This window comes from Oryctolagus cuniculus, chromosome 21 (genome assembly GCF_964237555.1).
Source record: "Oryctolagus cuniculus chromosome 21, mOryCun1.1, whole genome shotgun sequence".
NCBI classification, from domain to species: domain Eukaryota; kingdom Metazoa; phylum Chordata; class Mammalia; order Lagomorpha; family Leporidae; genus Oryctolagus; species Oryctolagus cuniculus.
This window is the reverse complement of record NC_091452.1, coordinates 656263-668513: the sequence shown is the minus strand read 5'-3', so window position 1 is coordinate 668513 and position 12251 is coordinate 656263. Positions and strand designations below refer to the sequence as shown.

General features: G+C 50.4%; 1 long non-coding RNA gene across 1 annotated transcript; it reads right to left on the bottom strand.

Annotated features, from left to right (window-relative positions):
• Positions 1-10416: 10416 nt before the first annotated feature.
• LOC138847358 (uncharacterized) lies at positions 10417-12232 on the bottom strand. The gene is made up of 2 exons (XR_011385106.1): positions 11461-12232; positions 10417-10820 (listed from the first exon to the last, which is right to left on the bottom strand). It is a non-coding gene; the product is annotated as an uncharacterized lncRNA (long non-coding RNA).
• Positions 12233-12251: the final 19 nt, after the last annotated feature.

Sequence of the window (12251 nt, the reverse complement as noted above, 5' to 3'; positions counted from 1 at the left end):
TGGATTATCGTCCCCTGCCTTGCCAGACCCATTAGCAGAAAGCTGGATCCGAAGTGGAGGAACTGCAACTTCAACCAGCACGCAGATATGGGATGTTGGAGTCGTGACAAGTGTGCACAACGCCAGCACCTGCAAGTTCCTTTAAAATATTTACTCATTTACTTAAGACACTCTGAAGTCACAGAGAAAGAGAGCTCTGTCCACTGATTCACTTCCTAAAGTGCCCACAAGGGCCAGGGCTCAGCAGAGGCTGAAGCAAGGACCGGGAAACCCATCCAGGTCTCCCACATGCGAGGCTGGAACTCAATTACTTGAGCCATCACCACTACCTCCTTGTGTCTGTATCAGCAGGAAGCTGTAGCTGGGAGCCAGAGCCAGAAACTGAATTCAGGGAACCCAATGTGGAACGTGGGCATAACTGCTATTCGCAATACCTGCCCCTGACATTCATACGATAACAGGGAGCACTTCTTTAAAAATACTGGCAGGAGTTGGCAATGCTGCCTACGGGTTGTTTTAGATCTATTTATTTGAAAGAGAGGGAGAGAGAGAAAGGGAGAGACCGAAAGAGAGAGAGAGAGAGAGAGGAGTCTTACATCCACTGGCCCACTCCCCAAGTGGTTGCAACAGCCAGGGCTGAGCCAGGTCAAAGCCAGGAGCCAGGTATTCCATCTGGGTCTACTATGTGAGTGGCAGGGGCCCAAGCACCCAGGCCATCCTCCACGGCCTTTTCCAGGCCACCAGGAGGGAGCTGGATTGGAAGTGGAGCAACCAGGACCTGCCGATGGTGGCAGGAAGTGGCTTCATACACTATGCCACAACACCAGCACCACCCACAGGTTCTTTCATGTTTGGCAAAACTTAGCTTTCCAAGGGTATTGTTTTGAGAATATAGGGATTTATCTTATTAGTAATTTAATTTCTTTAGTGAGAAACAGTGCTGAGTTTTTATGTGGGCAGCCACAGGTAGTCACTCCCTTTGTTTACACTTAAACATATGAATGGAGACTTCCCGGCACAGACAATTAGGCTAGGGGAGATTCCGGGAAGAGGCAGGAGGAACCTAAACCTTTCACAAGAGATGATAACAAATAATCAGTCACACCTGTAACCTTCATTTATCACCTAAGTGTTTTTATTGTAACCTTAAGAGCCGTTTTGATATGTAAATCTTTTGTGCTCCTCCTTGTAAACAACTGGTCATGTTTAAATACTACTGCATTTATTCAATAAACGAGCCTTGATCAGGACTTGTCTTGGCTCCATTCTTTGCGTCCTTGTCCCCGCATTCCCACTCTCTGTTTCAGGAAGACCCAGTTCATCGTGCCGCAGGCCGGCACATTTTTACATCAACCAATAAAATTTAGGTTTTTTAAAAAGAAGCTTATTTGAACGCAGTTACAGGAAGCAGAGAGAGAGAGAAAGAGAGGAGAGAAAGAGGTCTTTCATCCACTGGTTCACTTCCGAGATGGCCACAACAGCTGGAGCTACACCAATCCAAAGCCAGAAGTCAGGAGCTTCCTCCGGTCTCCCATGTGGGTGCAGGGGCCCTAGGACTTGGGCCATCCTCTACTGCTTTCCCAGGCTATAATAGAGAGCTGGATTGGAAGTGAAGCAGCTGGGATTCGAACTGGCAGCCAGATGGGATGCCAGCACTGCAGGCAGTGGCTTTACCTACTACGCCACAGCGCTGGCCCCTAAAATTTAGTTTTATATGAATAATTTCACACTAACAATTTTGTTTGTGCTGTACTGAAAGCTCAGTCCCTATCTCCAGTGCCAATCACAATAACAAGACCAGGTTTTGGGGTGAAGGAAAGAGAACAGTTAATCTGTCAACAGATGAGAGAGGAGCAGCCTTCCGGGCCTCACGGACCTCCCTTCTGCAGGATGAGAGTATTTGGGGACTTATAAAGGGGCTATGAGGGGCCGGCTCCGTGGCTCACTAGGCTAATCCTCCACCTAGCGGTGCCGGCACACCGGGTTCTAGTCCCGGTCGGGGTGCCGGATTCTGTCCCGGTTGCCCCTCTTCCAGGCCAGCTCTCTGCTGTGGCCTGGGAAGGCAGTGGAGGATGGCCCAAGTCCTTGGGCCCTGCACCCCATGGGAGACCAGGAGAAGCACCTGGCTCCTGCCTTGGGATCAGCGCGGTGCGCCGGCCGCAGCACGCCAGCCGTGGCGGCCATTGGAGGGTGAACCAACGGCAAAAGGAAGACCTTTCTCTCTGTCTCTCTCTCTCACTGTCCACTCTGCCTGTCAAAAAAAGGGGGGGCTATGAGGAAGGGGGTGCTGGTATGCCAGAATCAGGAAAGGGTGGCAGGTGTCTGGTGTCAAGTCCAGGTCTTGTCACCAGATCAGTGACCTCCTCCCTGAGGTCCACAGGTGCTGGGATCAGATCCAGCCTGATCAGGTCCTCCTGCTTGGGAAAGAAGTTGATAACAAACCTTAGGACATGAGCAAGCGGGAATCCAGCAGTCCAGCCCTGGAGAAGCAATTTAAGTAGTAAAAACTGTCTGCTTGTGTTATGCCTGGTTACAATCTGGCTAGTGTTCCAAAAGCCTTGGAAATACAACATGATAAAAGGATTTGTAAAATCTGAGAGGCAGAGAGCTCCCATCCATTGATTCACGCCGTAAATACCTGCGACAACCAGGGCTAGACTGGAGGGGGAGCTAGGAGCACCATCTGGGGGGTGGCAGGAACCCAATTTCTTGAGCCATCTACTGCCTGGAGTCTTTTCATCATTAGAAAGCTGGAGTCAGGAGCCAGGGCTGGGACCCAAACCCAGGTACTCTTTTACTGGGTTTCCCCTTGATGACGCTAACACAACCTCGTTATGTGCCCTCACCTTTTCCTGAAATTTTCTCCCTCTTTGTGCTTTTAACAGTGGATCTGGTCATACATTCTTTAAGTTCTTTTTAGGACACAACCATGCATGTGCAGAGGAAACGTGGGTAGAGAACTGCATGCCACACAACCTAGGCGTGTGCAAAAAAAGAAGGGAAATCTGAATGGCAGACCCGTAGAGGCTAGAGAAACACTGGAGCATGAGTACGCCAGCGTTGTCAGAAACGAGAAGTCCCCAAACATGGAAATCCAGACTTTCAATCCTTACCACCATTCTTCAACCCCCTCCCCGCCCCGGGAAGAAAGTCCTTCCCGCCAGCTGGTCTGATTCCAAGCCTCTCCAGTTGAGTTTTGCCTTGCTGGGCATTCTCACATACCAGCTTTCTCTTACCTAGTCTATAAAGCTTCCTCCTCCCCTCAGCTGGAGAGGCAGAGTGGACATAGTGTCCCGCCTCCTTGCATGAGTGACATACTACAGCCTTCCTCTCATAGGACCAGGCTCACAGAATGTGAGGAGCAGTGGGCAGGGACCCTACAACAGAACGTTATCTATAAATACTTCAGACCTGATAGTGACCCTTTTAAAATATTTATTTATTTATTTGAAAGGTAGAATTATAGAAAGAGAGAGAGCTTCCATCTGCTGGTTCACTCCCCAAATGCCCACGAGATCCAGGCCAAAGCTAGGAACCAGGAATTCCATCCTGGCCTCCCTCGTGGGTGGCAAGTTCCCAAATACTTGATCCATTTTCTGTTGCCTTCCCAGGCAGAGGCAGGAAGCTGGACTGGAAGTGGAGCAGCTAGGACTTGATCCAGCACCCCAGTATGGGATGCAGGCATCAGAAACAGCAGCCTAACTCACTGTGGCACAGCACCAGGTCCTTTTACTAGCTTTCTAAGAACTTAATTTAGTTGTTTTATTTTGTTCTTACTGTGATACTTAAAATTATGAAATTTTGGGGCTGGCGCTATGGCGTAGCAGGTAAAGCTGCTACCTACAGTGCTGGCATCCCATATGGGCACCGGTTTGAGTCCCAGCTGCTCCGCTTCCAATCCAGCTCTCTGCTATAGCCTGGGAAAGCAGTGGAGGATGGCCTGTGGGGAGCAACTGAGACTAGACTAAGTTACTGGAATTAAGACTTATTCTATGCATCTGCTCTCCCACAATATGGCGCTGAGAGAGAGAGACCAAACAACCTCTACGCAGCTGCCTCATCAGTTTGACAAGCTGCAGGAGCTGATCCTGCTCCTGATTGGAGGAGAGCAGCGTGCTCGGCGTGTGGGTAGCAGAGTTGGGATTGGTGGAAGAGGACTATAAAGGAGGAGAGAGACAACATGCACCAGGAACATCTGAAGGAACACCTGAGCAGCCCCCGAGAGAGCTGGCCGGCAGTGTGCCGCTCCTCCACAGAAGCGGGGAAAGTGGCAGGGGGTGCCGCCCCTCCACGGAGGTGGAAGGGACGGTAGCCAACCCGGGAAGGACCAGCAGCAAACCCAGGAAGGGCTGAGCAGATAAAAAAACAGCGCAGGGTCTGGTGTCGTTCCTCCATGAATGGGGGAGCGACATAATGGTGCCGTGATTCGGATATGAAACTTAGGAGGGATAATGGTGCCGTGACTCGGATATGAAGCCTAGGAGGGATAATGGTGCCGTGACTCGGATATGAGGCCTAGGAGGGATAATGGTGCCGTGACTCGGATAAGAAACCTAGGAGGGAAGAAGCGGGAAAATACCGGAGAGAGAGACTAGGGAAGTGCCTAGGGAAAAGCCAGATGGAAAAAGTGCCGGAAGAAGTTAGGATTGAAAGCGAAAGTGAAAGCTAGAAGAAACATAGACTCGGATATGGACTGAGGGGAGAAGCTAGGAGAAATCTAAGGTTGAAAGTGAAAGTGAAAGCTAGAAGAAACTTAGACTCGGATACGGGCTGTGGGGAGAAGCCAGGAGAAATGAGAGAGAAATATTGTTGGAAGAAAGCTAGGAAATGTACCGGGTAGAGAAAAATATAAGCTAGGGAAAATGAAGCCGCGGGGGTAGGCCGAAGCGGAGACGTAAGCTAGGTTGGGATTCGTCAAGTCAGCCTGGGGAGCAAAAGACGGGAAGCCAAACCGGAAGCGGGGACGTAAGCTAGGTTGGAATTCGTCAGGTTAGCCCGGGGAACTTAGACTGAAAACTAAACCAACCAATGGCGGAAACGTGAGCTAGGCTGTGATTCGCGGAAGCCACTGCGCACAGAGAAAGTGCGCAGGGCACGAGTGGAGAGAGCGCACAGGGCGCGAGTAGATAGGGAGCGCGGGGCTAGCGCGGAGGCCATGGTGCGGGCGCGAAGGGCGCGGAGACCGCAGAGCACGTGCGAAGCCGGGAAGCCGCGCAGATGAGAGAAGCACGGGCTGAAGCTGTGCAGAGCCGGGAAGCCGCTGTGAGGCGAGGCGCCGAGAAACCGCGGGGATAAGAGAAACAGAAGTATAGAAGTAAAATGAGAGAAATAGGAATGCTGGAAGATAGAAGTAAAATAGGAGAAATAGGAATGCCCGGAGATAGAGAAATAGAGAAAAATAAGGCCTCCCCACAACATGGCAATGAGAGGGCTTGGATTCGGTCTGCCTGATTAGTAAGGTGGTGAGCACCTGCGGGCGGCTAGCAGAATATCCGCTGCAGGTCACTGAAGACAGGCACGTTATCAACACCAATAAGTCTCCCCACAATACGGCAATGAGAAGGCTCGGATTTGGTTTGCCTGATTGGTAGGGCTTGTAAGCACCTGCAGGCAGTTCTAGCAGAGCGTGCGCTGCAGGGCACCGAACACAGGCATGCATTAGCGCCTAAAAACCTCCTCACAACATGGCGAAGAGAGGACCCGGATTTGGTTTGCCTGATTGGTAGGCTTGTAAGCACCTGTGGGCAACTTGAGCCGAGCAGAGTGTGCGCTGCGGGGCACCGAAGACAGGCGCGTATCAACACCAAAGAATAAAAAGAAAGGGGGAACTGTGGGGAGCAACTGAGACTAAATTATTGGAATTAAGACTTAATTCTATGCATCTGCTCTCCCACAATATGGCGCTGAGAGAGAGAGACCAAACAACCTCTACGCAGCTGCCTCATCAGTTTGACAAGCTGCAGGAGCTGATCCTGCTCCTGATTGGAGGAGAGCAGCATGCTCGGCGTGTGGGTAGCAGAGTTGGGATTGGTGGAAGAGGACTATAAAGGAGGAGAGAGACAACATGCACCAGGAACATCTGAAGGAACACCTGAGCAGCCCCCGAGAGAGCTGGCCGGCAGTGTGCCGCTCCTCCACAGAAGCGGGGAAAGTGGCAGGGGGTGCCGCCCCTCCACGGAGGTGGAGGGGTTGGCAGCCAACCCAGGAAGGACCAGCAGCAAACCCAGGAAGGGCTGAGCAGATAAAAAAACAGCGCAGGGTCTAGTGTCGTTCCTCCGCGAAGAGGGGGAGCGACAATGGCCCACGTCCTTTGGCCCCTGCACCCATGTGGGAGACCTGGAGGAAGCCCCTGGCTCCTGGCTTCGGATTGGAGCAGCTCCAGCTGTTGCAGCCAATTAGGGAGTGAACCAGTGGATGGAAGACCTCTCTTACTCTCTCTCTGCCTCTCTTCTCTCTGCGTAACTCTTTCAAATAAATATTTTTTAAAAATTATGAAATTTCCTGTGACCATGCTTTGTTTTTCTGATACAATTTTTATATAAAATGTTGTCCACAGTTATCTGTATTTCCCTGTTTAATTCAATATTTGATAGAAAAAAATATTTTTCAGGCAGAGTGGATAGTGAGAGAGAGAGACAGAGAGAAAGGTCTTCCTTTTTGCCGTTGGTTCACCCTCCAATGGCCGCTACGGTTGGCGCGCTGCGGCTGGTGCACCGCGCTGATCGCTGATCCGAAGGCAGGAGCCAGGTGCTTCTCCTGGTCTCCCATGGGATGCAGAGCCCAAGCACTTGGGCCATCTTCCACTGCACTCCCGGGCCACAGCAGAGAGCTGGCCTAGAAGAGGGGCAACCGGGACAGAATCCGGCGCCCTGACCAGGACTAGAACCCGGTGTGCCGGCACCGCTAAGTGGAGGATTAGCCTGTTGAGCTGCAGCGCCAGCCAGAAATTTTTTTTTTAAAGTTTTCATAAGGGGCCGACGCTGTGGCATAGTGAGTAAAGCTGCTACCACTAGTGCCAGCATCCCATGTGGGCACTGGTTCGAGTCCCGGCTGCCCTACTTCCAATCCAGCTCTTTGCTATGGACTAGAAAAGCAGTAGAGGATGGACCAAGTCCTTGAATTCCTGCACCCAGGTGGGAGACCCAGAGGAAGCTCCTGGCTCCTGGCTTCAGATTGGCACAGTTCCAGCCATTGCAGCCATCTGGGGAGTGAACCAGCAAATGGAAGACTGACCTCTCTCTTCATCGCTCTCTGTCTCTCTTTCTTTCTGCCTTTGCCTCTCTGACTTTCAAGTAAATAAATTAAATCTAAAAAAAATTTGCAGGGGGCCGACATTGTGGTGTAGCAGGTTAAGTTGCTGTCTGTGATGCCTGAATCCATATGGGCACTGGTATGTGTCCCATCTGCTCTACTTATGAACCAGCTCCCTGCTAATGTGCCTAGAAAAGTAGTGGAGAATGCCCCAAGTGCTTGGGTCCCTGCACTCATGTGGAAGACCTGGATGAAGCTCCTGGCTCCTGGCTTTGGCCAGCCATTTGGGGACTGAATCAGTGCAGGGTCTTAGTCCACCCGAACAAGAATGGACTGGGTCCAAAGAAAGGTAAGTGTGCCGCTCACCTGTTCCCCAGCCTCCCATTCCCGGAGACAGTCAGACGCAGCAGGGAGTCAAGCAAGCAAGTCAAGCAAGTCAAGCAAGCAAGAACTCGGTTTATTGCGCGGGTAGCAAAGCCTTTTAAAGCACAAGACTGCAGGATTACTGGGGCAGGGCATAAGGATCAACCAATTACTTAAAAGGTCATTTTTCGGGGCGATTTTCTACAGGACCAGCCACATGTTTGTACACTCGTCATCAGTTGTCGTCACCTCCCCTGATGCTGCGCAGGCAATTAGCTTTGGTGGTAGACAACTTTGGATACCGCCCACCTTACTTCCTTTGGGCGCCATCTTTGAATTGCCACGTGTGCCTAATTTCCCCACAAATCAGCAGACAGATTCTCTCCCTCTCGCTGTGACTTTGCCTTTCAAACTAAAAATAAATCTTTAAAAAAGATTTTCCAGCAGAGGGGCTTTTTAAGTTATGCTATTAATTTATAGTTGTATTGTGTCATTTTCAGTATATTTATTGTGTTGTGTTTGGTCTGTCTTGGACCAAGAGTCAATGTCTCCTATCACTGGTGTATTTTTACTTATTTCTCTGTACATCTGCTGTAGTTTCTCCTTAATGGATCTGGCTATTTTATTATTTGGTGCACTGATATTGTAACCCAGTGTATAGGGTTTAGGGAAGAGGTGAGCAGGTGTACACAGGCAGAGAATCTAAAATAATGCATTTTCTTGAGCTTGTTTTTCAGAGGATGTTACTGGAGAGCTTATCTTGCAGCAATGTACTGAGAGAGGGGCCGACCACCACAGGCAAGGACAGTGCCAGAAACCAGAGTCAGGGTTTTGAATACCCAACGCACAAAGATGTCCATTTCAGGCAGGGAGCCCTCCTGATTCCCTTTGTCTCCATATGATCCCAGCTTTGAAAACTCTGGCAAACTGCTTCTTGGAGAAGCAGCTTCTGTAGGGGGACTGCTCTCTTCCCCATCTCCTTTATTTGTCATAAGTAAATGAAACTTTTGCTCTGAGCAACTCCTGCTTGAGGCTGATGATTTGGTGTTTGCTATGAAAATTCATGACTTAGTGGGACAGTTCCTAACCTTATACTCAGGTAACAAGGAACGAGGCATGGGGCCAGTGACAGTAACAGCTCAGACAGGGCTTACTCTCTCCTGTGGAGTTGCTGCTCTGTCCTCTTGGCATAGGAGGGTTCACTTGGTGTCTGGCAACCCTGATTTGCTGAGAGATCCATGAGGTGACATGGCCACCCTTCCTATCCAGCACCTCATGGAATCAAGGAGTAATTTGAAGTCACTGCTCTAATCAATGTCTAGAGTTTATAACAGTGAAAACCAGGACAGGCAGTGTGTTATCAGGACAGAAGTGGGGCAGGAAAGGGACAGCTCTTTCTGGAATGCCAGAATGTGAGCTTGAGGACCACAAAAAGCAGCCTGAGAAATCTCCAGACTGGGTTTCTGGGTTACTCAGCTCCTTCCTTCCCCATTTCAAAAGTGTGGTGCCACTTTATTTAGCTTTAGAAGTCTCTATATAGACAGGGAATTTCATGTTGTAGAACTGATGAAAATTGTGATGTCTTGGTCCATCTCTCTACTGCTTTCTGGCATTATGTCTGCATGGTTATTCTTCCTTGTTTGTGCATTCGCTAATGATCTGTGAACTCTGGCCATTTCCTACATTGGCTCACTTGCGTTATTCAGAATTCTCTAGAGATGTAGAATTGATGATAGGCATTTAAGTATATGAAGAATTCATTAGCGAATTTGTCTCACACAACTGCAGCAGCTGAGAAACCCAACAGGTTGTCTGCAGGCTGGGGAGCCTAGAATGCCAGTCACGGCTCAGGTCAGTCCAAGGGCTTCAGTGCACAAGAAGCCTGGGTTGTGAGTCTCAGTTCAAGGGCAAAAGCCTGAGTGCCAGTAAGGGAGCTGCAGGTATAGTCCTGGAGTCCAAAAGCCAGCAAGTGACATCCCATACAGGAGTGGAACAAGCCCCACTTCTCTCTGTGAGAACCCATAATTCCTTTCCCACCTAGCTTCTCCAGACTGGCAGCCAATTGATGATGCCTGCCCATATCAAGGCCAGATCTGCGCACATAATACATTCAGATTTGCATATTAATTTTTTGGAAACACCCTCACAGGTACACCCAACATAATGCTTGTCCAGGCTCCTAGGTAGTCCTTGATCCAGTCAATCTGACACTATAAAATTAGCTACCACATGTGTACTGGAGTACCATTACTGGGGTTTGACAAATTTCCCATGCGGGATACTATCCTCATCTCAGTGGAATGTGAAGCTGTGCCCTTATCATCCAGTTCTTTATAAGTCCTAGGATGAAGAGAAAAACTGAACAAGAAATACAGCTGGGGCCACACTGTGGCATAGCGGGTAAAGCTGCCACCTGCAGTGCCAGCGTCCTATATGGGCACCTGTTTGAGTCCCAGCTGCTCCACTTCTGATCAAGCACTATGCTATGGCCTAGGAAAGCAGTAGAGGATGGCCCAAGTCCTTGGGCCCCTGCACCCGTGTGGGGGACCCAGAGGTATCTCCTGGCTCCTGGCTTCAGATCAGCCCAGTTCCAGACATTGTGGCCATTTGGGGAGTGAATCAGTGGATGACTTCTCTCTCCCTCTGTAACTTTGCCTTTCAAATATACATATACATATATATGTATATATATATACATGTATATATACACACACACACATATATATACATGTATATATATATATATATACAGACACACACACATATTTTAAAAAGTGAGTCCTTTAAAAAAATGAAGCCTAGTTCTTCTCAAAGTCCTTCAATGGAAGACAACATACAGTTGGAGGGAGGCAGTGTTGTGGTGCAGTGAGTTAAGTTGCTACCTGCAAGACCAGCATCGCATATGAGTACTGGTTCAAGTGCTGGCTGCTCCACTTCCAGTCCAGCTCCCTCATAATGCACTTGGGAAAGCAGTGGAAGATGGCCCAAGTACTTGGGCCCCTGCCACCCAGATGGAGTTCCACGCTTCTGGTTTCAGGCTGGCCCAGCTCCGGCTTAGTCAATGTGCACCCTGGAATCAGGAGTGACATCAGGAATGGGAGTGTCCACGCTGTTCCCTGATTCCTTTCAGCTCCTCTGGACAGAGGAAGCAGTTTGATGAGACCAAGACACTCTCCAGTTGCCTCCACCAGAGGAGCCCTGAACCACTGTAGAAACAGAAGGGGAACTTTTGTAGCATGAGTTTCACTCCTCTATCCTGCGGTGGGGGCGGTACAGGTGCCCTGTTCAACAGGAAACAGTTACAGAAGAATGGCCTTCATCTTTCAAAAATAAGGAGCAAAACGTCTAATGGAGATTTTGTAACCACAAGTGCAGGATTTAGGCGGGGGCATAGGATGATCAGCAGAGAAGCTGAGACAGTTTACTTGCCTGAACTTGCTTTCCTGGAGGGCTTACCCTACACCATGTACACAGCACGTGTACTACATACCACTACACACCCACAAACAAGCAAAGCTCCAATAAACCAGTCCGGGACTTTTCAGCTAGTGTACAGAGATGCCATGGGAAGCAGGAAGGGAACGGCCACTTGCCCTTCTTCTGCATCTAGGCACTTCCTTAGGAACCCTGGCACACCGCCTCTTGGGGACTCAGTTTCCTTGGGGACCATGTCTTCCCACTGTCCTCTAGCTGTCACAGTGAACGAAGCTTTCTTCCGGGCAACTCCCGCGCCAGGATGGGTATTTGGTGAACCCCTGGTGTCCAAGATTGTTACCCGACACCGTGATTCCCAAATTCTAGCCTTAACAAGTCGCTTTTTTTTTTCCCCTTGTGCTGACTTTTTACCTGAATTCTGTCTCACTTGCTATAAAGAAATCAGCAGCGTTGGCACTCTGCCAAGAGCAGAGTCTCAGTCGGTTTTCTGGCGATCCTGCAGATACGCCTCGTCCCCTGCAACTCTCTTTAAGATTTTTAAAAATTTAATTGAAAGAGAACAGAGGGGCCGGCGCTGTGGCATATCGGGTAAAGCTGCGGTCTGCAGCACTGGCATCCCGTATGGGCACCGGTTCGAGTCCCAGCTGCTCCACTTCCGATCCAGCTCTCTGCTATGGCCTGGGAAAGCAATGGAAGATGGCCCAGGTCCTTGGGTCCCTGCACCCACGTGGGAGATCTGGAAGAAGCTCCTGCCTCCCTGGTTCGGATGGGCGCAGCTCCGGCCGCTGCGGCCATCTGGGGAGTGAACCAGCGGATGGAAGACCTCTCTCTTAACTCTGCCTTCCAAATAAATAAATCTTAAAAAAAAAAAAAGGAACATAAAGAGAGGGGGAGAGACAGAGATCTTCTATCCGCTGCTTTACTGCTCAGACGGCCGGGCCTCCCGAGCCAGGAGCTCTACCCGGGTCCCCTCGTAGGTGCAGGGGCCACCCTCCCAGGCTTTCCCACGCCTTCAGCACGGAGCTGGATAGGAAGCGGAGCAGCCTGGACCGGCACCGACAGGATGTCGGCGGGAGCCGGGGGCGCGGGGGCCGGGGGCGGCTTCACCCGCTAGGCCACAGCGCCAGCACGGAGCGCTCTCTCCACGGACGCGCAGCCTGTGGGCAGCAGCCTGTTGTCCAGGCTTCCGGCAGCTGGTTGCG